The following is a 23,649-nucleotide window of genomic DNA, read 5'->3' as shown; positions in this document are numbered from 1 at the left end:
TCAGAATATGGAACCTCTACGAATGGCGAAGAAAGTCATTAGCTTTTTTTATTTTTTTTATTTTTTTTTTTTTCAGATTTATCATAACGTTTCTACCTGGTCTGTCAGCTACAACATAGTTTTTTTCAATTACCTTACCATTAAAATAGTGTATGAGCCATGATGAAGACCATATCTGTAGACCAACGTTGGGGTTATTTATAAGAGCAAGAACATTATGACTCTTTCATTTGTTTATTCTTTTTTTTCTCATGCCTATTCAAATATATGACATACAGTTAATCTGAAAATTACACATTCATTTAAATATTGAGTCCAGATATTTATATATTGAAGCCTATTAATGTGCATTTAATATGTTTATAAAATGTATATAACAGGTGGTAATTTTATGTATTACTAAAGGCTAATGAGCTGTGCAAATATTGTTGATTATTGATGTCATTTATAGGATTCTTCAATGTCATGGTAATGTTTTTTTTTTTTTTTGTCACTGTCATCCTTCTTTAGTGTTGGTACTCAACCATGTCCAAATAGACAGATGAGAATGGCTCCTATAGAAAAGATCTGGAAAACAAGCCCCTGGTTTTTCATTTGGGAAATTGACTGGTAGCTCATTTCCTCAACAGTTTAATCCCAACAGAGTGGAAATATGCCTGGACCATCACTTGGAAATGAGGAGAGATGGCAAGCTGTCAACAAGAATGATCATTTTTCAGTCACATGGCTTTAGGAATCAGGTTAATGCAAGTGTAAATACACACATTACCAAATCCTTCATTAAGGTTCCTGTCCATGTTAGATTGTCTGTAATAAGATGCAGGATTTGTGCCAGGTTGTGTGGAATAACACGCAGGGATGTGGAAGGTGCTTTGTGAATTTTTTTTCCTCAATGCTCTTTGATATTTAAAACAAGGAACAAGGAGACCATGTCAGGTTAACAAATAAAAAAAAACCAAAAAACAAATCACAAGTGATAATGCCAATTTCCATGACTGAGCTATTCTCAAGGTTACATCCTCAAAAACATAACGTTAATTGCCAGTATAAAACCCTTTAAATTAAAGATGTATGACATGACCATTAATCATGCCTTTCATCAGAATTATGTTTTGATTTGTTTTGTATATGTCATTCATTTTCAGCCTTTGAAATATCATATGCCAAATGAATTCATTAACGGGCTTGCCATCGCCAAAAGATTAATTAATGGGTGGCTATCATGATATTAACCATTATATGGTGATATGAGTTTAGTGTTAATACATCATTGTGTACAGAATATTACACAGGTCGTGGCATTTTTCATTGCTCTTCTGTAACAGTTACGATCATTCACTGGATTAGCTGGTTACAGTCATGGTAGAGGGTGGTTGGAGGGTCATGTCAAATGGTTTGGGAATTGCCCTGCAGGCAACTTAAATTTCACTTTCATTTTTTTATGTTTAAAATGTAACTTTAAAGTCCATCGAGTCTGATTTCAGTGGGTTAAGCTGTTCACAAATGGCATGTCATAGTTTTCAGATCCAAAAATATTTTGCAAATGGACATTTCATTTGTATGCAAATTAAATAAATCAGAATTTTTGCGCTGCAGCCTGACTGCACTTTCCAAACAATCTTGTCAAAGTTTGTGTGTTTGTAATGTGACTAAATCAGCAGTTTGGTTGCAGAATTATGATGAGGCTAGGGGGAGACATTGAAAGTATGGTCTCCATGGACATATTGTCATACTTCTCCATCATTACCCTTGTCCAGCCAGCTAAAAGAAGACTTATGTATGTATGTATATATGTATGTATGTATGTCTGCTTTTCTAGAAGCTGAATGAGTTTTTTGTGAGAAAATAATATTCAAGTCACAAGGTTTTCGATATGTACTTTGTTCACAGCATGTAACTGGAAAATGCTGACTTTAGAGGGGTGGGTGTCCTTTGCCTGCCACTATACAAGGTGTTCTTGCAGCAGCAGGAAGTGAACAGGGCATGTGCCACACCTGTACCTACTTTTTTTCTACATTTACTATGTTTACTATGTTACACAATGTGGGATCAATATGACAATGGCATGCGACATCAACATGAAATAACAACAATATTCCGGCAGGCACTGGCTCTAATTATTAGTGTTTCTTTTCTGCACTTTTTTGTATCATGGATTATATCAATGATTATATTACAGATTATATTTCATTGAGTTAAAAACCTTGTTTGTCGCTCTGTTCACACATGCACACAACCATCCAAGTGACAAATCTTTCATAATTGGTGGAGCTTGTCATTTTAAGCACTTATGTGTTTACACTGAAACCATGTGTGCAAGACCAGCATTTCTGAATGCCAAACCATCACTGCTGCAGTGTCAGCTTACTTTTTAAGTAACATCTGCCTCCCAAATGATCATGTCAAAGAAAAAAAAAAGGTTTGCAAATGTCACTAATTACAGAGAAACGAAGAACAAAACCCTCTAGAGGTTTGAGTGTTATGGATGGACTGACCCATTAGCCACATAGGCAAATGTGCTGAGGCAGCAATTGAATCCATATACAACAGGGCTTGTTTCCCATCCCACTCCAGTCCAGCAGGCTACTCTCTAGTACTGCTGGACTCACTAGTACTAGTGATTACACGTAATTATACTGATTTAACATATATTGAACCAAATATTTCATCCTTACAACATAAGATGCTAACTCATAAAATGTCAATTGGCATCACTGTTGTACTTGTAAAATATAAAAAGACTGATATATTATAGCTTGAGATGAACTTTCATGCTGTGGTTAGATGTTTTCAGCATTTGAGGAACATGTGCACATAGGTCTGTGTTGACTTTTTTTTTATCAGAGGGAAAGTTATATGTGTTCATGCATTAGCTCTCCAGATGCCTCTGTTACATGAAATGGGTCCCCATGGACAATGAGCAATGTCTACAACCCCATGAAGACTTTGTGTACTTCAAACTGCACTCAAGCAAAAAACATCCCTTTATCTTTGAGAAGTCTTTATTTGAAGTTCCCAAATCATTACTCTTTACAATCTTACCTTTGGACCTCTCACATGCATTACATTGTAATGAAGGCGTGCACAGTTTGTACACTCACTGAGAAACCATCCCTGCTTACAGGCTTTCAGTCAATGCAGGTAATATTTCTACTCACCCGTTACCATGGAGATTAACTGATGTCACGGCTCTCCCCAACCCACCTGTTTCAGTGCAGATTAACAGGGGAGATAATTTCATAGAAAAGCTCCCTTTAGCTCTCCCTCTGGGGATGTCTTTGATTTGATAAGGCAGAAATGTCAATAAGAATAAGTGTGAGATGTCCAGACCACAAAAGAAAAAGAAAAGAAAAGAAAAGGAAAGAAAAGAAAAGAAAAGAAAAGAAAAGAAAAGAAAAGAAAAGTCAAGGCTTTGTGTAGAAAAAGAAAATCAGAAAAGAAAAATCAGATGTTTACATTTTATGACTTGATTAATAGAATGTCTCCATAACATCAAGATTTATTGTCATGGTGTGGAACTGCAGTTACATTTTTCACCAATTAGTTATTCTGCACTGCTAACTTCAGTGGATAACTGTTAGTTGAAAGTTTATTTATGTGAAAGTTTAAGATGTGAGTGAATAAATCTCTAACTATTTGTATTGTTGTGATGGAAAATTACTTACCTCTGCCTTTAATTTAATTACCTAGCTTCTCAGTCACTATGCTATATTTTTGTGCACGTAGTGTGTTGAACCCTAGAGCAAGAGGCCAGATTTTGAACACATTTTGTTTATATAGAGCAAGTGGAGACGTATAATGCTCCAGCACTGTACTGACCTTGATTAGATGGGGTTTTTTTGTGTAATCCAGTACAGCTTGTGTTAAATATGTCATATGGTGTTACATAATTACTAATTGAATGAGGTTTTATTTTCCTGGCAGAACATATTATATAAGCATATTTTAGTCTCCTGTGAACATAAACTCCCTTGGGAGTTGTTCTGTTGCTAAATACGCCAAAAAGTGCATTATCTCAAGCAAACAAACAAACAAATGAACAAACAAACCTTGGTTTTATAGTGTTCAGTGGAGCAAAATAGTGTTTTGTCATATTCTTAACTATCCCAATGTAGAATTGTGTTAGATCCTTTGTCCCCATAATTAAGTTTGATTAAGTACATTACTGCAAACTGCTTTCTATTTGCCTTGTAGCAGTGCTAGAAATATTGCATTAGAAATCTGAAGTTTACAAATATAGAGATCTGTAATACAGCTAAGACTGAAGTGAGTGAAATGCCACAGTGAGAAAGTCAGCAGGACCACAAGCAGCACCAAAGCCAAAATGCACAGGATGAGACAGGATGATGTTCAACTGAACACCATTTCTTTCATAAGCAACCACATTCATGTCTTCTGACATTATCTTTTGCCTGTACTTTCTAAAAGAAGTTATCAATTGGATTAAAAACTGAGAGAAAGAAAGAAAGACGGAGAGAGAGAAGAGAGAGAGAGAGGGAGAGAGAGAGATTAATTTTAAACTTCCACCACTGAAAAAGACAGAAACACATGTTGTCCCATAATTTAAGAGTACACATTCATATATACATATCCATCTCCATGTTTAGACATGTATGATAAATCTGTAACAAATATGTAAAGAGATTAAATATTAAAGATTTAATCCAACACTTCCTTTCAGCACAGATTTACCAGAAAACTAAAGAGAGCCAACACTCATCTCATCTGTCAAATTACATGTCAGTACAACTGCTGTGGCCTTGTTCCTGCATTTATATAAACTCATTACATTCACCTCTGTAAATATGCTTTTGATATGATCAGACTGTTACCAGAAGTGAAAGGTTTCTCTCATAATATGAAGTAAGTTATGTCAACCACAAAACCCTGAGCAACATCTTCTTCAACTTAAGCAACTTAAGTTCTAAACACAAATTCACAAATTGTTTGATTTTTTTCTGTCTGCCGTTCCATATGGATTGTTATGAGTACTAACGTACTCTCCAGGCTAGATTTAATATTGAAAATGCTAATATTTAACATATTTTTGCTCACAGAATCTGACATCTTGTATTTGATTTCAAATATAGGAGTTCTTTGTGATGAAAACAGTAAACAATAAGAGCTGAAAAGTTAAAGATGTTTGGTAGACAAAAAAAGAAAGGAACTCTTTTTTTGAACTTTCATCTGACTCCCCACTCATATTCTCGCTGTGTCACATATAATGCATTTTGTCTTGTAGTGTAATCAAAGCCAATTCATTTAGTCTACTATCACATTAATTTCACAAGCCATTCCTGTCAGTATCAGATCAGAAATTGATGGTACCATGATGTAGGGAGTCTTATGATGTTTCATTAAGCAGGTAACAGGCTGCTGATTGAGAAGGTTCCTGATAGAGTTTGGCAGCCCAATCTTTTGCCAAACCAGACACAGTAAACACACACAGCCCGTTTGTTGGCCACACTTCAAACTAAATCCCCATGTATCAGTTCAGACTGATTCATTTTCTTCGTCTGTCTCTTGTCTTCACTCGTATCACTGGTAATTATGTCTAAGAACTTCAACATCTTGCAGCCAGCCTTTCATCAATATTGAGCCAGACATTTCAATCCATCTTCTGCAGCTTTCTGCCAAGTGAAGATATCATTTCTCAAAAAAAAAATTGTGTCATCTCTTACAGATGCTTGATCTAGGATTAGGGGACAATCGTTTTGGAGTATACAATGTCGCACGCACGCGCGCACACACATACACACACACACACACACACACACACACACACAAAGGAAGACAAAGCTCTTGGTAGCATATGTTGCCCAAATTTTTGGTAGCTCCAGTTTATCTCTGGGGCACAGTTGTCATGAGTACCAGTTCTATGTGGTATAATAAGGCTGAGACCCAGGAACAGAAGTTGGCAAACCTGCCGCTCAGGAACCTCACAGTTGCCAAATGGCTCAACATGTAACGTTTACCTAAAGCCCTCACTGTAGTGCTGTGAGTCTCAGACTATTTGACTCATGATGTGGCAGGCTTAAGCATGTATCTTTGCTTGCTCCTTAGCCTCCTTTCTTCTCTCACTACAGGTCATAAGTTTACATCAGCCAATATAAACTGAGACTTACTGGAAAAATACATTACCATTATATGTATGCAAATACAAAGTAACCCTCAAAATGTGTGTATAGTTTGGCTGGTAAATTCATGTAAATACAGTGGGTGATGTTTTCTCATCGAGTGTGCGTCTAGAATTTGATTCGTACCTGACCAAACTCAAAGCTGTCTAACTCCTTGCACACTGGCTCTTCTCCCGCCATGACACAGCACTTCTCTGATTGACCTGGCAGGATCCATTCCCTCTTTCTTTGTGACCTATCTTCCTTTGCTTCAACACTGAATTTTAAAGTCAAAACATTCAGGAGGGTTTGGAATCCTGCTGCAGAATGCATACAGTTATTATCATCATCATTATCACAATTTATTCTCACAAGCTATAATCTTCTCCCTCAAAACCAGTGCCAAAATAACTCCCAACTATTACAATCTGTGATTAAAGCCAGAGGGAGACATGATGATTTGATTTGATTATTTGTCTTTTTGAGCGACCCCCCCTAGTTCATAATTTCCTGTAAAATAACTGCCGTGGATGTAACTGTGCAAGGTGATGTTAATTGATCTGTCCTTTCATATGAATGTCAAAAAATCTCTTAAAACACACTTAAGATGTGCTTACAGGTTGCCTGTACAAAAATGGTTTAAACACTGATATATCTCCAGAGTCTTTTTGGGTGTGGCTTTTGCTTCAATTCAATTCAACTTCAATTTTCTGCATAAAAATAACAGATGCACAAAATCAATGCCATACACACAATATTCAAGAGCTAGTAAATTACACATGACTCTCTCTCTGTGTGTTTGTGTGTGTGTGTTTGTCTGCCTGTCTGTCCATTCATGGATGAACGTGTGTTGATGTGCTAGAAGCCGCTCTAATTATCATTTGGAAATAGAGCAATGATTATGATTGGATGTCAACATTGATTCACAGACCACTATAGCACCATCAGCACCAGACGCAAGTGTTTCTCTGTTCACTCTTGTCATTATGGACAGCTGTGAGCACGTGTCAGAACTTGCCGTCTCTGGTCAGTACTCTCTGTCACCTGTCACTAGAGGCTCTCTGAGCACAAGGACGGTTGGGAGAGCGGCAGTCAGTGTCTGTGAGTCCTGACAATGCTAAAACATCAGAAAGGAGAGAGCTGTAAACGTCCATGACAGTGGCATTGCTACTGTCACATCTAGGGAAGTCCAAACACCCTGAAAGAGACAAGCATGTACACGCAAACAAGAAAGCCCTCCACAGAATAGTTCACTCCTTCTCGCAAAGCTGCAGAAAACCTTGGCAGAGCTTTATGGTTAGTCTTGCACAAACTGCACAACAGAATCCACTTAGTAAAACCTCTCAAAATTTGCCCCCACCCTACCCCCAGTCTTTTCTTTCACTGACCCATTCCTCTCACACGTTCACTTAAGCTGTGGGTCTCCATTTCCCAGAGTTAACGTTGACAAATTCCTATTGCCCTTTGGCCCTGACTATTCACAGCAGTTCGCTTTCTAAATAAAGACCTGGATATCAGGGGTAAACTAAAGGAAAATAGAATAGATTTTTGCCAAGATCAGCCGTTGACACTTGTGCTGCAGGGCAAAAAGCTCTCAGGTCTTGTTCTGCAACAGGGACCACATGAAAAGAAACTATAAAACCAGGAATCTGAAATGACCCCTGTTCCCCTCGGCTATACTTTCATCACTGCAGAGACATTTGCATTCATATGGAGGTAGTGAACCGGTCATGTTTTAATGCTTTTAGGGTGAGGAAAGTGTGACATTACTTTCATTAAAAAAAGGAAGAAGAAACAACAATAAACCTTCAGTGATTTATGTACTAATAGCACAGTTTTATATAGGCTATAATTTACAATTGATGTGCATTGATAGGCACTTCAACAGCCAAAGTTCATATAAAATAACAGCTCTCTTTCTTTGTTTGTGTGTGTGTGTGTGTGTGAGAGAGAGAGAGAGAGAGAGAGAGAGAAAGAGAGAAAGAGAGAGAGAGAGAATTTATATAATATTTATATATAATACTACACAGAACATTTGCATAGCGCTTCATTGATACACTGAGTGTCTTATCATTATCTGATTGGACCAAGAGGAGTTGTTGTCATCTGGGCTTTACCTACATTTGCTGGCCTGCATTTACTGTCTACTGAGTATTTTATTGGCATGCTGTGGAGTGCTGTTAAGCTCTATTGTCTACTGCACTATTCCTTGAATAATGAACAGTAAATGAAAGCTGAGGTTGGATTGAAATAATTTATGTCTCTGGAAAAAAAAAAATCCTGCTGGCGGAAAGGAAGGTAATTATGGACTCATTTTCACCCTCGGCTGCCTTCTCTTTGTGTTCACTGCTCTCATTCACCTCTATGTGCTGCTAAATTTTCAGCCACGTTGATGGAACAACAGCTTATCACCCTATAAAATCTCACTGGATTTATGACCTGCATCTGTGTGCTAGTCTTTAGATAAATACAGAAATCTAGGAAGAGCTAGCCGATACCTTGGTGAAGCATGGGAGAAATGCTTTCTCTTTGATGGGCATTACAGTTTGTGCATTTTGACACATCACCTAGCAAGTTTCCATGAATGAAATTTGTTCAACTGGAGCAATAATTTGCAACTTCAGTGGCGGTAGAGTGGCTGACTTGTCTTCTTAGCCAAGCATTAATCAGATGCTTCATTGCTATTCAAAAAGAAGACATGGGGAAAAAAGATTCATGTGTTATTTCACAGCCAGTGACAACTTGTGGTTTATATTTATTGCTAGCTGTAGAAGGTTCGTCCTGGTGTAAATGTAGCTTCAACTCTTTTGATGGGATGTATCATTGTTTTATTATTAAAAAAAAGAATAATAATGCATTACTTCTGATGAATATGTCATGGTGGCAAATGTTGTATGTTAAACAAGCAAAATATATTATTCTACATTAATCTCAATTCCTGAAAATGAATGTGAAATAGTAAGCCCTGAAGAAACAATCCAGAGTCGTCATTTCCCCATTGGGTTATACCACAATAGTAGCAATATAACAGTGTTTTTCATTTACCTTTATTTCAGCTGAAATATTTCTGAAAAGACTAACAATGCTTATTATAATGCTAACAGTTCTGCAGGCTACTGACTTGCAAAACATATAACACTGCGTAAAATTCTGGATGTGTACACTGCCTTTCTTGAATACATGATTCAGGATCAGGTAGTAGGCTTTTTCCATCACCATCGAAGTGAATTAAATGAATTTGTTTGTAAGTCTTCATCCGGCTGAGTCATGGCATGCAAAATAACTTGCTTTCTGTTTAGCTTAGAGATAAACAATAGTTTTGAATTTTGATTTCTTTTATGCAGTATCACCAACACATAGCTTCATTATGTCACATTACATATTGCATCATTTGTCTCATACTAAAATAATATAAAGAGAAAAGTACCTTGGAAACACCTGAAATACTAAACTGGAACACCTGTTTCTATCAAGCCAACATGAGGCATAAGTGTCTGTGTGTATGCGCACGTGTGTTTGTATGTGTGTGTGTGCATGCGTGTTTGTATGTGTGTGTGTGTGTGCGCGCGCGCGTGTGTGTAGTCATCTGTCTGAAGCGGCTGGCAGAGCAACAGAGTGTGTGACTGATCATGCATGAAATTATAACGCAGGGGTACAAACACTGCAGAGACGAAAATGACAACACACCCCCAACTGCTCGGCTCAGCATATCTCCAGCTAACAGCATGCTGGAGACAACATTACACAAGCAAGGGGGCCTCTGAGACACGATAACTTAACCTCACGTCTGACTGCGCTCTGAATGCGTCATCTGCACAAACAAGTGTCAGCTCCCTCTCAGAGATCGTGAAGATACAGTGCGCTTCACAGGTCAGATCCGTGATTCACATTCTGAAACCTGTGTCAGGTACACTGACTTCTTGCTCTTGTAACCAATCTGCAAATCATATATTTTAACACTTCTTTTAGGATAATTAGCAGAACATAAAAAGAGATAGATCCGATTTAGTCGTTTACATTTAATCACGTCGTTTGCACTTATTAATATGATTTGAATATGCAGAGACTGATCATTAATGATTTCTACATTGGATTTGCTGTTAGTGTTGATTTTTAAATAGTCATATTACTATATCACTGGCTGTATGCTGAGTTTTAGGCATGCTAAATCAATGTGGTCACCCTTCACTCTTAGTATTTTTTTCCGGCCTAGTTATATCTCTCAAATGGGACAAAATCCTTACCTTCTGTAGTACCTTGCTAAGCACGCAGAACATGGGCAATAAATGAATCAGTCCTTTTCCAGCGAATCTCTATTCAGGTTCTGTTTTCCATAAGCAATAATATTAGCATGTGACCATCTTGATTTCAGTTAGCACTGCAGGGGACAGACAGAGGCCACAATGACATTTATGATAGCATCCATTCACTATGCGTTTCTAAAGAGCAGATACAATGAGGCAGATGAACACCTTTCATGGTACAAATGTTAAAGAGAATCATGGACAAAGTAATTGTAACACTCTCTGTATACTGTGGACTAGCTGTGGTAGAACCTGTAATGTGTCATTTTTTCTTTGACCAGCTTATCTGATGTTTTCATGAACATTAAAGTGAGCGAGTAAGGTAACACTGGCATCCAGGGTTTCAGTTTTATAACACAGTGACACAAACGCTTAGTCAAAGCTTTGGCACAAAAGAAAAGAAAAGAAAAGAAAAAGCGAAGCAAAAAACCCCCCAAAAAACAAACATACTACAAAACAATAAAAACTCCATTTGACGCTTGCTTCGCTTGCTGATATGGTTGACACTCTCATTATTTAGTAGCACAGTTTCCCTGAGAAAGGAAAAAAAAGAAAAGAAAAGAAAATGGATAACATACCAACATAAAAAATTCCTACTCAAAAAAAAAAAAAAAGGCATGTGAATATAGGCTATTTAATTACAATTTACAATTACAATTTACAATTTAGCATTTAGCAGACGCTTTTAGCCAAAGCAACTTACAATCAGTGCATCTGTCGGATTCCTAGTACCTCATAAGCAGACATCACTAAAAAGACTGAGCGTCAATTTACTCCTTCGTATTGCGTCCCTGGAATTCTTAGACAAACATAGATACAAGACAAGGTTTTTTTTTTTTTTTTTTTTTTTTTTTTAAGGAAGGGGGGTTAGGCTTAGGGGGATAGGTGGGTTCTGATAACCCACCTATGATAACTATTATTTTACTACTGCTATTTTAGGTGTTATTATTCTTCATGTTACTATCACAGCAAGTTGTCGCCTAGATGGTAATCCCTATCAGTCAGTTTGGTTTATGCTAAAACTACAATTTGAGAAGCACAAATCAAAAAGAAAGGTAATAGGATTAGCCATATAAACACGATTTAAATTCAACATCTCATTTGGATTGCAGCAAAACATATTTAGATGTCTCTCTGCTATACCAGCCTGTAAAAAAATACTAGCGTCTATTGGGGAAAAATACAAAAAAGTATAAAAATTCCCTAGGATACAATATGGTCATATGAATCTGAAATTAAAACTTCAGCTCCTCACATATTTTCAGCAGGTCAATATTTACCGATGTTCTTTTGTTGTTCACATTCTGAAATGCATGACTGACCAAGTGAAAACTGCTTCACATCATGTCTCAAAAACTAATTGTAGAGGACAGTGCTTTGTCCTGTTTAATGTGCTTGTTTTCCACAGCTCTCAATGGGCCATGTATCACTATAGTTTTGAATCTGTTTTAGGTAACCAAGGCAACTGTGCATTTTGGTACAAAATATACAAAAATATGAACAGATTCTGTGTTTGACTGAAATTTCATCTGAGTTACCCATGAACAATGTGGTAAGGGTTCCAATGACCCATATGTCAAAAGGGATAAACTTCTGTTCAGTGTTCAGATTTGGCATATGAATAACTCAGTATATATTTGGGGTGACTCGACTGCTAAAGGTGTACACAACTCTTTACCTACTAGTATCAGGTTTCTAAAGGTAAAGTTCTCCAAGCTGTTTGTTGATTTTTCTTTTATGGTAAAAGACAAAAAAATGAAATACGGAAACTTAACTTCAGATCCAGCTCACGCAAGGTCGTTTTCAACCTGTTATGGTCACAGAAGCTGGTGGATCTATGACCTGCTGGGTGACTATGACCTGGCCAGCCAGTCTTTTTTGGACCATCTTTATCAGCTGAGGCTGGAATACAGCAGGGACAATATGCCTCTAGCGTGGCTACACCAATTTGTTGGCAGATTGCAAAGGCCTTCTCCTATGCTATCACTGCTCTCGTTACTGACACCTGTTAATCTTCTCTCTTTGTAATCCTGTACCATGTATCCAGTGTGAGGCTGCTGGAGGTCATTTGCTGACCTCAATGATAACACAAATGTATGTCCTCAGGTACCCACATCTGTTCACTGGGGTTATGCTATCAAGAAGGGGAGAAGATAAACAGTGTTATCTGTGGATTTGCCTTGTCCACGCATGGAATGTTTGTGGCCTGTATCTTTAATTCTGCTTTAAGGCAGGTGTGGAAAGTGTTACTGTTTGACCATACATGATCTCCTAGAAATGAGGTTTGCCAAAGTCTCTGACCTACTATATTTTGTGACATAATGGGCCACTGTTCATAAAGGGATATTAACATTTCGTCTGTTGTTAAGTCAATAAAGGGTTGTCACTCTAGGTCTTTCCCGCTACTCTTCCATGGCCTATTCTCAGAGTTTTTGTTAGTTTTACCCATTGTGCTCAATAAATCAATGTTTGTCCTTTCAGAGCAAATCAACAGAAACATTGCCCATATGAACTGCATGTGTAGTCTTTCACAAAAACAGGTAAAGACTTTTACTGTCCATAAAATTACTGTTGAATCCCTGATGATAATGGCATAGTGTTTTACATGTTAAATAAAGAATTTAAGAGCGTTTTCATTCTTACATGGTTTCATTATCTCCAAGTGGACACATACTTTGCTAATATATTTCTGTTCACATATCTATTTTAGGCAATCAACCTCTGTGGCACAGAAACAGAACAAGGAGGGAAGCATGATGGGGAAATTAGAGGATTAATTAATTCATGTATTTACCAAATGATTTTCTTGTCACATGCTGGAGCCTCCAAACACTCCTGAGTGTCCTGGCCTTTTCTGATCTTGCCAGGCTTGTGGCTCACTTTGTTTTAATTTGTGCCCTGACCTCCCCTTGAAGAGGCCACTCTGCTGCGACAAGGATGAAAGTGTTTGGCATTTGAAGAACAAAAGTCCCACACATCCTGAATGAAGCAATGTATCTGCTCCCAACAAGCCTTGTCACTAATCGGCCCCAAATGAATTCAAAGATATGCAAAACCATGTGGAGCTCCCATTCAGGGGAGACAGAATGAAATGAAACGTGGTACTGAAATACACCAGCATTAACCTTCGCTGCTTGTCAGGTAACTAGTGAAATCCACTTCTCTCCTCTTTAATGAAACACAACTGGTGTACACCTTGAAAGCAACACGCCTCCCCTCATATATTTACAAAATGAGCAAATTCTAACTGAATATCTTTGAATAAAAAGAACTTTAAGAGAGTACTTTTATTAAGTGGGTTGAAGTGACAGAGAAAAAGGTATTGGAATGAAAGTATTGGCACTACTTTGATTCCTAAAATCTCTAGCTAAAATATAATGCTTAATCATTCTGTATATAAATGGGATATTGTACATCTAGCAAGTCATTGTCACACTATAATTGCTCACAGTGCATGAAAGTATCCAATACTTCATCGTATGTGACTGTACTACTTGGCATGTTTCAGGTGGACTGACATGATTATATGTGAAATTTCAGTCATTAATCAGTTGTCATTATGCAAAAATAATGACCATTCATTCTCCAATCAGAGCTGAATATTCAACAATGCTAAGGGATCATTTCTGAGATTTTTGATGTTGTCTTTTGTAATAAGATTCCAAACCTATCAGATTTCTGTCAGTGATCTCAATCAGTTTTCCTTATACTGAACTATACTGTCCAACAAGATGAAGTCTGAGCACTTCCACAATTCACAAAGTTCCACTGCCATTCATGACAAACATTAAATTGTGTTCCATTGACTGGTTGTTTGTCCCTTATGTGTCTTGGCTCTGACAGGTTCCTCTCGTATGAGTAAAGAGAATATTATGTCTTTGCCGATATGTGGCTAAGGGATGTGGATTTGTGTGGGACTGTCTGAGGAGAGATTATGGAGTGCACCTCTGGCTCCGCTGTCACCTTTCTATCACTCCATCTGCCTGTTCCGCTCCACCTCGTATGGCCTGTCTGAGCTGTCTCCTGACAGGAGGCTGCTGGATCATAACCAGGGTGTAGGGACTTTAATCTCTCTCCCAATCATTGAGCTGTCATTCCCACCAATGGCATTCACTGTGCGTGCACTGCTGTAGCTAATCTAGTTTGTTTCTTTCCTGTATGTGACTGTTTTCTTTCTTCAGCTTGAGAGGCATGATACTCGTTTATGACAGGAAAGGCCTGAAACTTTGTTATTATATGATGTCACGGGCAGCTACCAAGTGGAGGCTGTGGTACGGATATGTGTAGACTATAGCCACTGATGGGCATTTCATATGTCAACCACTGCATTGTTGGGAGGACTGATTCACAATGGTCATTTATTTAAGCAACTCCAACATTGGTTCACTAAGTTCAGACATTAGTTTCTTGCAAAGTTGACACATATTCAGACACTATTCAGAAACTAGTTTACAAAGCCACATCACAACCTCTTCCAGTTAGCCTTTCAAATTACTGTTGATTTTCGTTTATGTAAGTTCTATATGCTGTTTGTTATGTACAGCAACAATAAAGAAACAATGTGTTGAGGCTAGTGCTGGGCAGTATGACCAAAAATTTATCTCACGGTATTTTTTACAATTCTGGTGGTTTCACAGTATGTCACTTCTTTTTTTTTTTTTTTTTTGCATGACTTGGCCTTTGTATAGGTTTGTAGTGGCTTATTCTACTGTCAGGAGTACATAAAAATATAACAGTTTCTTCATGTATACAATGAGGGCTTTGATTACTGTAGGGTTTGCTTGGCCCCACAAAATAATACAATATATGAAGGAATCAGTATATTGTGCAAACTGCAACATAGTAAAAACAGGACTTAAAAATAAATAGATATGCCAACAACTTCAACATTGCTCCCTTTTTAAAACAAAATATTTTAAGATAGACACTATCACCTGACCTAAAATTCTCAGCGTTTAAGTATTCAAAGATATATTTCTCAAACGTTCCATTGCACAAGTAAGAAACAAGCTTAATATGAATTCACAATATGTTATCCTTCAAGCCAAAGAATTCAAGTGTTAAAATGGTTGTTGATCAGTCACAATTCCCTTGGTACTCCATTTAACAAATAAAACATTCCAAATTTTAATGCGCATTAATATTATCCCTCAAGGTACAGTATTCAAGTATTCAAAAGGGCTATATCAGCCAATACCCAGTATGCCTTTCCATGGTGTAATTATTAGTGTTACAAATTGTTTATGAGTCAAATTATCGTGTGCCGTGATATTTTGCCCAGTTAATAAGAGTAAGTTGTGAGTAATTAATTAGGGATGGGTCATGGTTTTCGAATTCTCGAATAGTCATGAAATGATAAAAAATCGAATAGTTTATGCAACTATCGTCTCGTCTTTCCCTTGTTTTTGCCGGCGCACGGTAGTAGGCTAAGTTACGCATTACTTACCAAGGACAGAAACAGCGTCGCCCCTCAGGGAGATCACCGCTATTAACGACAAAGGCAACGCTGGATGGGAGGTCACCGCCATTAAGAACGACAAAGTATGATTTTAAAAGTGAAATTCTGTATTGTACCATCACCAGCGAACGTTGTATGTCTGGTTATAACCATGTTTAGGCCTATTAAGTAGCCTAGAATTTGACACTGCCGTTTAAATGTTTCGAAATTTCCATCCTCCAACGTGCTGTATTGCCTATTAAATCAATCAAACAAAACATTTCCTGAGGCACTGCACTGCCACTTAAATGATTTTATATTCGTATTTTTATGTTTCTTTATTTTCTTTATGTTTACATTTTGTAGTTATATTTTAATTCCTTCTATGTTGCTTGGCACTCTGACTCTCGTTGTACATTTACGATGACAATAAAAGCATTCCTTATACATTTACTTGTTGCCTGAATTTCAGTATTCTCTGTTAAATTGTTATTATCAAGGTGTATATATAGATTGCAGTATACAAAGGTGTGTGTGTTCTCAGCCTGTGTGGACGTGGTGGAAGTAAACTGTTAAAACATAAATTACATGCAGTGATGTATTCACTATAATTCCAGGTTCCATGAGCTGAAATTAGTTTAATCCATTTAAATACCAACTGTAACATTTCAGACACTACGTGAGTTCACGTGAACTCAATAACCCAGTTGTCTCCAGCTAAAACCAATACAGACCATCTGAGACCAGTTCAGACCAATACATTCCAGTAGAAATTTCTATTGGTTTTTCTACTGGGCATTCCAGTAGAAACCAGTTGTGAAACCAGTTGAATGTGTTTCAGTTTCCCTTATAAAAACCAATAGAAACCAGTTGAAATTGCTATTGGTTTTCAACTGGTTTTCTACTGGGATTTTCTACTGGTTTTCAACTGGAATTTCCACTAGGGCAACAAACCAACGAAAACAAACATCCCCGACTGCAAAATTAGCAAGAGCATACTTGTGTATGCCCGCAACGTCTTCAGAGAGGGTGTTTTCCATGGCAGGACTTATTGTAAACAGACTGTGCTCCCGTCTTCATCTCGATCATGTGGACACTCATTTTTCTAAATAAAAATATGGAATAGGCTGTAGGCCTGACCAGTTGCTCAGATTAGCCTTTATGAAGACGGACTTGTCCAGAATGAATGTTCATGTCAGCTTTGCCGTCACTCAGGTATGTTCAGAATTTAGACGTGTTCAAAATCATCATCAGCTTAGGTGAGGTCAGCGCACATGTTCCCTCGATGTATTAAACAGTTTGTTGTGATACTGACTGAAACGATAAACTCGCACAAGCATCTTTTGAGCTGTATTTACACTGATACTACCTATGTGAGAAATACAGAAATAAGTCTCATTTTCCTTTATTGCGAGTCGAGGAAGGGTCGAATAGTTCCCAGTTAATATCGAATAGTATTTTTGCTTGAAATGCCCATCCCTATAATTAATTGTTGTGTTATAAAGTTATAACGCTTAGTAAGAAGGGTACATGCAGTTAGGGTCCCTTCTCAATACACTCTGCATAGCGCTTCTAATGGCGAACAATATGATATAATTTGCTGCGTTCTGTTGTTTCAGCGACACTACATTATGGCGATATATGAAAAATTCTTACCATATGGCAAATTAAAACCGGTATACCGGATGAACTGGTATACCGTCCAGCACTATGTTGAGGGCAGTTTGCTACATTTTGTAAATCACACAGCCTCTCCGTATGCACACTGTTTAGCGACCCATCCCTCAGTTAGTGTTTGCATACTGCATCATGCATTACCTGGCTTGCACCTCATTTGACACAAATCAGCAGAAATAATGGACATTGTTTTCATTGTTGAATACAGGAGTAACATTCTTAGAACTCACTGTACTATACACTCACCATTCACTTCACCATTCACTTCTACCTTGGACCTACATTCACTGGCCTCTTCATGAGGTATACCTACCTTATAGGTACAATAATTGTACGATTACAGCCCGTAGCTCATCTATTGCCGCACGTAGTTTGTCTGCCATCTTCTACCCTGTTCATCAACGGCCACTTTCTGACCACAGGACCTCTGTTGACTGGATATTATTTGACTGGCAGACCATCCTCAACACAGCAGTGACACTTACATGGTAGTGGCATGGTAGTAGCATGGTATTGGGTTTCGTGCTGGTACAAGTGTATCAGGTACAGCAGCTATGCTGGGGGTTTTTGAACCCATTAGTGTCACTGCTGAGTTGACAGTGGTCTGCCACCCAAAAATATCCAGCCAACGCCAGTCCTGTGGTCAGAAACTAGGGGTCGAGGATGACAACACAAATTGTGCTTGGCAACAGATGGGCATTGGTCTCTAGCTGTACACCAGCAAATAAAGTGGCTTGTGAGTGTAATTTGTCTACATACACTAAAACTTAGATTGTCAGCTGTTGGTAACATCTGAATATTTGAGAGACTTCTCATGTCCTTCTGGTTTTGGATTTTATCACTTAATTGTGGAAGGCTAACAACTTAGAGAAGAGGCTAACTCATTTTTTAAAATATTTTGCTTTGTTATATTTTTATATTTATATTAATTTTTTTTTCTGAGTGTCCTCACCATGTTACGTACTCTGATTTTATACAATTAGCAAATGTTTATTATTAATATAAAATATGAGAGGAATTGCTGTATTGGTCTGTGGAGTGAAGACTCCAGATAGGATGTTTGAGTTCATTTTGATGGGTCAAATTACAAGCCAAGCATATTTTTATTAAATACGCTACAACAAAATCCCCCAGAACGCAAAATAGTGTACATCAGAATAATTAAAAAAAAATAAACTAGAAATTCACACTTAAAATTTTCTGTAAATCTACAGCAAGACCAACCAGCACGTAGATTACCCAATCGCCTGTCTGACCTTTTGCCATGGGAACACCCTGCATACACGCCGTAGTGAGTAATCAATCCTCATGCTAAGGTGGACACCACTTGCTGGTCTAATTAACCCCCTGAAGTACTGTGTCCTATTCTCTGTCATAGGTGTGATTCACTGTTGTACTCCTCAGAGTGGGGTCAGTGGGTGGTCTTTCGATGTGACTGTGACTATGTCTTGCTGTGTGATGCACTGTGATGACATTAGCTAAACTCCTGCTGTCACAACAGTTATGAAGCTTGTTGGAAATGTTGTATCAGTGTTTACTGGTTAAGTTTTGAAAAGTACTTCTTGTTGTGAGATGATGTTGTACATTCAGAAGTCAGCCTTCTTTTAAAATCCAAAATGTCCTGCCTCTACAGTATTTGCCTCTCTCTCTCTCTATCTCTCTCTCTCTTTCTCTGAGGATTCATGCAACAGTCAGCCAAGATAGGAAATGGAATTTGGGAGCTGAAGCAATGACTCAGAACAGACTGATAATTCAGAGCTTGCAAAGTTTGACCTGGGCAAACCCATAGCTTGTCCTACTTCACTGTGTAATCTTGTCTGTTTTCAGACACTGGTGTTAATAGAAAGACTCTTCATTCCAGAGATGAATGAGTTGTCTCCAGTCTAGGTTCACAAAACAGAAGACTAATACCCTCTTCAGTCTTGATTTAAGCAGTTGGAACAGTAATATTCAGCAGTGTTAAAGCCTAAACACGCCGGTGTCAAAAGCAGAGGCCGCTGGTGATGTTTTATAGCTCTGTAAAACACTGAATCATGCAAATATGCAACAGGTATACCCATATCTAAGTGATGCTATTACTCTGACCATTTTCATACTTCTTCATTAAATCAGTCCTTCACTTTACTATAAGTGTGAATCTTTCCATATTTTCATTTAGATAATGAAAACAAACCTTTTTTTTCTGACAAACACTGTTTTTCCCTTAAGAGCTGTTGGGCAACAGTCTCATTAGTGACTCCTGAGCATAGCTCTAACATGTGAGAATGTAGCCCTTGATTAATTACCTTCTGTTACGCAATCAGCTGGTCTAGATTGGACGTTCCATCATATTTCAAAAATTGACACCTTTTTGGCTGTGTTGCTTAGTGAACCATGGTAAAGATAACAATGTCATAAAACCTCTTTATCCCCCTCCCCTCAAAACTAGCAGTGGATATCTAAGCAGTTTAGAGACAGTGATGTACGTGACTGACTAAAACCTTTGACACTGCCTGTACAGTTGATTTTCTTCAGAGATAAGAGTCTGAAGCTGTCTTGTGGGACAAAGGTTTCTCTATCCACATACATACTGTTCATGGAATTCAAGTTAATGAGTCTCACAGATATATAAGTCTCCATGGATGAACTGAAACTCTATGACTCAGTATTTCACAGGTATCTGTCAAAAAGCCATTTCCTGACTCTTAATGAATCTAAAAAGAATTTTCCAGCAGAAAGTTGCTTTCAAGGATCATTAAGATTAAGGATTTGTGATACTTGTTCTATGGCATTAAACAAGATATTTTGCATCGGGAAGTATGTCCGCAGGACCTTAGACTGGCATAAGTTTTCATCCTGACTCCTGCATTACTGATCGAATAAATTGTGTGTGTGTGTGTGTGAGCATCAAGCATGGATATTAAAAGACACTGCTGAGTTGTGTCTCCTTCGACTCTTATATTACATTGCACTGGGTGAAAATACACTTACGCGTTTTATCTAAGATATCAGTTTCACAGTCAGGCAATAGATTGTGGTGGATTTTTCACAGTAGCTACACTTAAGGTAATCCTGTGTCCTGTCTCACCTTTTGCTTGTAGAATTGAGACAGAGTGAACTTCATTACACAATATACTACAATGTGACAGATCATCTTTTGTCTTAACTATTATCATCTTTATCTATGAAGTTAGTATATAGATATTCAGCGCCTGAGAACAGGGCACTGAAATGGTGACAAAAATCCTTTGGAATGTAACACCTCAGAATTCTGAGTAAAAATTAAGCGAAACACTACACAGTCAAATGGGTAGATTATATTCTACTCTGTCATTTCACTTGGTAAATGAAAGAGGGATACAGCACATTAATTTAGAATTTATATGAAACATGAGAACTGTCTGATTGACTGACATGAGGGAGGTAAAACATTAGAATAAAAAACATATTAGAATTTTTGATGTAACACATAGCATTCTTTGAAGGATCTAGAGTTGTTCATCAGTTAATTTGTAGATATGAGTTGAGACAGTTCTGAAGATGTAGTGATCTTATAGAGTATGTATGATTTTGGTTCTCTGGATCAGATCTGTTGACATGATCAGATTGGACCTTGACAGATTGGATGTAGTGGTTGAATGATGGCAAGAGGTCTGTCAGCTTTGCTCTCAGAGAACCCCTCCACTATGAGGACAAGAGGACTTTTCCCTTTATTTTCACAAAGGTTCACATGATCTGGGCTATTTCTCTGATTAGTTGGTAAGCATGGCAAGGAATACATTCTGTAATTTCCTTTAATGGCTTTCTGAGTCGTTCTCTTCAGTGGTTTCTGTGGAGGTAGTTTTTGCTGGATGCATTCCGACTTGAAACAAAATCAATAAAATTGGCTCCATGTCAGATTACTCCTTGGTGTTACAAAAATTATTTGCAAGAAGGATTTCTAATTCAGGATTAAGTGCATGTTAACGTAGTGTGAACAATCATTACTGGTCTATTCTAGCCTAGCAGTTGTATATTGTTTTATTGCTCTGTAACATTTGTTTGATCAGCCCTGAGGTTGCAGAACGGGATTTTTTCCTTGAGATACAAATTTTTCATTTGCACTTTTAAACAGATCATTAACCTTTGCCCTCTTGGTAATGACATAGGTCAAATGTGTAATTATAGGTTGTTCTGAGTCCAGTGTGCTGACGAAATTCAATCTGGCCTTAGTAATTAGCTCACTGGAGTGGTGCCATGGACAAGTGGTTTTTAGAAGATGGTCTGACAAAGCATTTATGCTCCTTTAAGCCTTTTTGTAATGCCACTGTACATAATTGTATGATTCATGCTCTTTGTATGGAATCAAAGGAAGTTCAAGCACCATATCTTAGATTGAACCTTTTGGCAAAAGGTTCTTGACATAATATACAATAAAGCAAATGCTAACTGCTTTGTGTAATACTATGCAGCAGCCCTAAAACAGTTTGATTAAAACAGTCAAGATTAAATGTTGTTTAATTAGAGACCTTTTTTCCTCAAGTCTTCTCAGTATAGTACGTTGTCATAATCAAGAGCTTATTAAACTGATGTGTGCTAAGAGTGCACCCATATGGTTGACATATGGAGCTGTCCTTCTGGACTCCCATAATGTTAGGTGCTAGTTTTTCATCAGCATACCTCCATACCTTGGGTAGGGGATCTGGTGGAAAATTTGGCATTTGGTGCATGGGTGAGTGACACACAGTAGGGATGCGGTATCTCCTATGGGAGAGGCCTGAAGGTTGAATAAAACAGCGGGGCTCTTCCCTCCTCCACCTTACCGACTGCCACACACAGGGTCTTCCACTAGGAAGTGTGCAAACAAATGCAAATGAGCTGCTTTTGCATGCGTTGGAGAGATTGATGAGATGTTGTTGCAAATGCTCACTGTCGCATTACTGTGCGGAGTTTGAAATGGTGGACTGGCATGAAGTTTAATGTACCTTGGTTCCATGCCTCAGTGCTTCTGTCTTGATGCAGTTGGTCCCTACATCTGATTGGTACTTTGCAGTCATCTCCTACATGGAGGTACTGTGTACAAACAACTTCGCTTGACCAAGAGGTTGTGACAACGAGGTCACCAAACTGTCCCCTTTGGTCTCGGCTTTAGCCCGGTCACAGCCCTCTCGAGGAACTCGGGCTTGTTTGATGAAGATTTTCCTCTGCTCCTGATCTCCACTCTTAAAGGGAAGGGGGGGGGGGGGGGGCAGGTTTGGTCACTGGATGTGCCTTATGCTCATGTGGGCTGCAGCAGTTGGGAGCCTTTGTGGATGACTGGGTGCTGGCTTCAGTGCCTGGAAAGCGTTTTGCTGTTCCTACTTATACCTACTTATGCAAGTACAGCTGTCCCAAACTTTGGGTGTTTTTACAGAAGGTACAACAGTGTTACTGGGTCACGTTTGCCCACACACAACTACCCATACCCAGATCACCTTTCCAGTCCCTACCCTGGTTCACCATGTTTTTAATGTTCTGTGCTCCTGACTGTCTGAGGGTTGATTCATAAAGGGGATCCGTATGATTTCTCATCACTGAAGTGTCACACCTGTTGTGTTGCGAAGGCTGGACACATGCCTATGTCAGCATTGTTTCCTTGCCTACCCTTTACCATCTAGTTAATACCTAGATGATCATCTGTAGCTTGATTGCCTCCTGTTTAAAGCAGGACTCTGTTGTTTTCTCCCCTGTCCTGCTCACTCTTTGTTTGTGTGAAGATAGACATTGTGTCTCCACTGGAAAATGAGGCCCAGAGCCCACTCTCGCATACTTAAACTACTGGGCAAGTGACATGGAAGATTTGACATTCATGAACCCTGCTGATGTTGGTGTTTGGGTGAGTGACACACAGTGGGGATGCAGAATCTCCTATGGGAGAGGCCTGAGGGTTGGAGAAAACAGCAGGGCTCTTCCCATGGTGTGGGGAGATGATGACAGGCTCTTGCAGACATCCAGCATTGCATTAGCATGAGGAGCATGAAATGTGTGTTTATGATGCTTCCTTCATTACCCAAGTCCTTGGAGGGAGGCACATATTGTGTTTCATGGTGAAATTATTTGATTTTGAAAATTCAATTCAATATTCAATTGGAATTTTAATTCAATTTGGTTTGCTTTT

This window comes from Chanos chanos, chromosome 8, assembly GCF_902362185.1.
Source record: "Chanos chanos chromosome 8, fChaCha1.1, whole genome shotgun sequence".
NCBI classification, from domain to species: Eukaryota; Metazoa; Chordata; class Actinopteri; order Gonorynchiformes; family Chanidae; genus Chanos; species Chanos chanos.
The sequence above is the reverse complement of the archived record's forward strand: the minus strand, read 5'-3'. Positions refer to the sequence as shown.